This window comes from Pristiophorus japonicus, chromosome 21 (genome assembly GCF_044704955.1).
Source record: "Pristiophorus japonicus isolate sPriJap1 chromosome 21, sPriJap1.hap1, whole genome shotgun sequence".
In the NCBI taxonomy this organism is placed as follows: domain Eukaryota; kingdom Metazoa; phylum Chordata; class Chondrichthyes; family Pristiophoridae; genus Pristiophorus; species Pristiophorus japonicus.
The window spans coordinates 64,346,351-64,351,202 of record NC_091997.1 but is presented as its reverse complement, the minus strand read 5'-3'; the positions used below and the strand labels follow the sequence as shown (position 1 = coordinate 64,351,202).

At 50.8% G+C, this 4,852-nt stretch overlaps 1 pseudogene; it reads right to left on the bottom strand.

Annotated features, from left to right (window-relative positions):
* Window positions 1-2,812: 2,812 nt before the first annotated feature.
* On the bottom strand, window positions 2,813-3,014 carry LOC139234246 (U2 spliceosomal RNA; annotated as a pseudogene).
* Between the last annotated feature and the right edge of the window lie 1,838 nt (window positions 3,015-4,852).

Sequence of the window (4,852 nt, the reverse complement as noted above, 5' to 3'; positions counted from 1 at the left end):
CGGCCCGGGAACTCAGCGGGCCGGGAACTCAGCGGGCCGGGAACTCAGCGGGCCGGGAACTCAGCGGGCCGGCCATTGCGGGAGGCCACTCGGCCGGGGATAGGATCGAGGCGACCCTTCGGTTGGGGATTGGGGCTGCGAGCATCGGGTCCTGTTCACAGCCCGCAGGACACGCTGGGAGGGCAGGAGCATGCGCGCAGCCCTCACTGAGCATGCGCGCAGACTTCACTGAGCATGCGCGCAGGTGCCGGCAATGCTTTCGGCGCTGGCCTGTTGTTCTGCCCCCGCCCCCCCCCCACTTCAGACTGCACACCACGCCAGGACTCCGGGGACTCGGAAGAACGGCCAGGATGGGACCCCATTTTTCCGCCTCCGTTTCCAGCGCGCAAAGTCGGCACACTTAAGGTAAGTGCGCCGGAAAAAAGGGTTTTTGAAAGTTGGACCCTCTGAGTGAAGAGGTTTCTCCTCATCTCAGTCCTAAATGGCCGACCCCTTATCCTGAGACTGTGACCCCTGGTTCTAGACTCTCCAGCCCGGGGGAAACACCCTCCCTGCATCTACCCTGTCAAGCCCTGTAAGAATGTTGTATGTTTCAATGAGATCACCTCTCATTCTTCTAAACGCTAGAGAATATCGGTCTAGTCTACCCAATCTCTCCTCATAGGACAATCCCCCCATCCCAGGAATCAGTCTGGTGAACCTTTATTGCACTGCCTCTATGGCAAGGTAGAGAGGCGGAGAGGTTTAGGGAGGGAATTCCAGAGCTTAGGCAGCTGAAGACACGGCTGGCAATGATGAGGAGAAGAAAGTTGGGGATGCTTAAGAGGCTGGAATTAAAGGAACGCAGAGATGTCGGAGGGTTGTGGGGCTAGTTACCGAGCTAGGGAGGGGTGAGTCTATGAAAATATGTGAACACAAGGATGAGCATTTTACATTCGAAGAGTTGGTGTACCAGGAGCCAATGTCAGTCAGCGAGCACAGGGGGGAAAATGTTTCGGGACTTGGTGCAAGTTAGGATATGGGCAACAGAGTTTCTATGTCCTTTTGCAATTTTCTACTCTCTGCTCTGCAATTCACCATATCCCCTGAGTTTATTATCATGTAGAAACTAGGATAAACTCCCCTCTTTTCCCAAACCCAAGGCTGTTATTTGTAGGGTGAAAATCTGGGGTCTCAGCACTGATCCCTGGGGATACAACCTCTCCAGGAATTATCCTTTCATCCCAACTTTTTGCCTTCTACTTCGCAACCAGTTTCCTGTGCTTACCAGAAGGTCTTCTGGGTTCAGGCATTTCAATTTAGCGAGCTGTCTCGTGTGTGGAGCCTGACCGAAGCTCTGCTGAAAACCCATGAAGATAAAATCCATCTGTCTTCCTCGATGCACCAACTCAGAGATTCTGTCAAGGAACTTTATCAGGTTCGTTAAACACGGCCTTCCTCTCACAAACAATTGACTCTCTCTAATCCGCTTATACTTTTGCAAGTGCTCTCTTACTTGACAGTGGCTTCCAGAAGTTTATTCACTGGCAATGGCTGCCAGTTGCTTGGTGTGGCCACTCCTCCAGATGTTTGCAGGCTTCTGGTGCTATTCCTGAACCCATTTGAGCATATAACACTCTCATCTCTCCACACACTGCTCTCTCTAACACTCCACTCTCCACAAACAGTCCGCATTTCCTTGATTCTTCCTTCCAATACACTCAGCATTTGGCTTCAATTCCAGGTGTCGATGTGCTACAGGTTTCCATGGACAGCAACACCTGTAATTTCCTCCACTCATTTCCACACCTCCGCTGGGGTCCTGATACAGTACGGAGATGGAAGCCCAGGATTCACCAATCCATTCATTGGAGGTGAATGGGAAGGGATTTGGGTCCAATGGGATTATGTATGGGGGGAGTGAATGGGAAGGGATTTGGATCCATTGGGATTATGTATGGGGGGAGTGAATGGGAAGGGGTTTGGGTCCATTGGGATTGTGTACAGTGGGAGTGAATGGGAATTGGTTTGGGTCCTTTGGGATTGTGTACAATGGGAGTGAATGGGAAAGGGTTTGGGCCCATTGGAATTGTGTACAGTGGGAGTGAATGGGAAGGGGTTTGTGTCCATTGGGATTGTGTACAGTGGGAGTGAATGGGAAGGGAGCAAATACATGCCCCCACTTTGAATTCTTGCCAGGTTATGATATCTGGCAGTAGCCGTGGTCTGTAGCCCTGTAGGTTACGGCACTTCAAGTGCACATGCAAGTACTTTTTAACTGTGGTGAGGGTTTCTGCCTCTACTATTTCAGGCAGCAAGTTCTAGACCCCCACCACCCTCTGGGTGAAGAAACTTCCCCTCAAATCCCCTCTAAACCTCCTACCAATTACTTTAAATTTATACCCCCTGGTTGTTGACCCCTCTGCTGAGGAAAATAGGTCCTTCCTATCCACTATATCTCGGCCCCTCATAATTTTATACACCTCAATGAAGCCTCCCCTCAGCCTCCTCTGTTCCAAGGAAAACAACCCCAGCCTATCTAATCTGTCCTCATAGCTAAGATTCTCCACTCCCGGCAACATCCTGGTAAATCTCCTCTGTACCCTCTGCAGCACAATCACATCCTTCCTGTAATGTGGTGACCAGAACTGCACGCAGTACTCCAGCTGTGGCCTAACCAGTGTTTTATACAGTTCAAGCATAACCTCCCCTCTCTTTGTTTTTGAAATTCGTAGCCAATCGTTCCAATTCTTTGTCAAATCACAAACGCCAGAGGTCACCTTGCACACGCCAAGGATCACTCTGCGCCAATGCTCTTAGCCAAAAGGCCTAGAGCCACTGCACCGTTCCTGGAAGTACTGCAATACCAGGTTCGTGCCATGGAGGTGGATGGGTCAGGCCCCCCACCCACCTCCTATTTCCAAAAAAGCAAGCATATACCTTCCTGATCCAGGGAGAACCACCTTGGGGTCATGGTGGTTACTCCCCTGTCAGGTCAGTTACGCATGATCTTAGCCAAAAGGCCGATAACCTCCCCTCTCTTGTATTCTATGCCTTGGCCAATAAAGGCAAGCATTCCGTATGCCTTCTTAACCTTAGTATCTACCTGACCTGCTACTTTCAGTGATCTGTGGACCTGCACTCCAAGGTCCCTTCGTTCCTCCACACTTCTCAGTGTCCTACCATTTAATGTGTATTCCCTTGCCTTGTTAGCCCTCCCCAAATGCATTACCTCACGCTTCTCCGGATTAAATTCCATTTGCCACTGTTCTGTCCACCTGACCAGCCCATCGATATCTTCCTACAGTCTACAGCTTTCTTCATTATCAACCACACGGCCAATTTTAGTATCATCTGAAAACTTCTTAATCATACCCCCTATATTGAAGTCTAGATCATTGGTGTATACCACAAAAAGCAAGGGACTGAGTACTGAGCCCTGCGGAACCCCACTGAAAACATCTTTCCACTCACAAAAACACCCGTTGACCATTGGGATTCTAAACAATGATACACATTCCATGTGAACCTTTCATAAACAATCTACTCATCTTTTCAAACACCTCCTTCTCTATGACACTCCCCTCTTTTTGTTTTTTATTCATTCCTGGGATGTGGGCATCGCTGGCAAGGCCGGCATTTATTGCCCATCCCTAATTGCCCCTTGAGAAGGTGGTGGTGAGCCGCCTTCTTGAACCGCTGCAGTCCGTGTGGTGAAGGTGCTCCCACAGTGCTGTTAGGGAGGGAGTTCCAGGATTGTGACCCAGCAACGATGAAGGAACGGCCGATATATTTCCAAGTCAGGATGGTGTGTGACTGGGAGGGGAACGTGGAGGTGGTGGTGTTCCCATGGACCTGCTGCCCTTGTCCTTCTAGGCGGTAGAGGTCGCGGGTTTGGGAGGTGCTGCTGAAGAAGCCTTGGTGAGTTGCTGCAGTGCATCTTGTAGATGGTGCACACTGCAGCCACGGTGCGCCGGTGGTGGAGGGAGTGAATGTTGAAGGTGGTGGGTAGCGTGCCGATCAAGCGGGCTACTTTGTCCTGGATGGTGTCGAGCTTCTTGAGTGTTGTTGGAGCTGCACTCATCCAGGCAAGTGGAGAGTATTCCATCACACTCCTGACTTGTGTCTTATAGATGGTGGAAAGGCTTTGGGGAGTCAGGAGGTGAGACACTCGCCGCAGAATACCCAGCCTCTGACCTGCTCTTGTAGCCACAGTATTTATGTGGCTGGTCCAGTTAAGTTTCTGGTTAATGGTGATCCCCAGGATGTTGATGGTGGGGGATTCGGCGATGGTAATGCCGTTGAATGTCAAGGGACGGTGGTTAGACTCTCGCTTGTTGGAGATGGTCATTGCCTGGCACTTGTGTGGTGCAAATGTTACTTGCCACTTATCAGTCCAAGCCTGAATGTTGTCCAGGTCTTGCTGCATGTGGGCATGGACTGCTCCATTATCTGAGGAGTTACGAATGGAACTGAACTCTGTGCAATCATCAGCGATCATCCCCACTTCTGACCTTATGGTGGAGGGAAGGTCATTGATGAAGCAGCTGAAGATGGTTGGGCCGAGGACACTGCCCTGAGGAACTCCTGCAGCGATGTCCTGGGGCTGTGAGGATTGGCCTCCAACAACCACAACCATCTTCCTTTGTGCTGAGTATGACTCCAGCCAGTGGAGAGTTTCCCCCCTGATTCCCATTGACTTCAGTTTTACTCGGGCTCCTTGATGCCACACTCAGTCAATTGCTGCCTTGATGTCGAGGGCAGTCGCTCTCACCTCACCTCTGGAATTCAGCTCCTTTGTCCATGTTTGGACCAAGGCTGTAATGTGGTCTGGAACCGAGGGGTCCTGGCAGAACCCAGACTAAGCATCGGT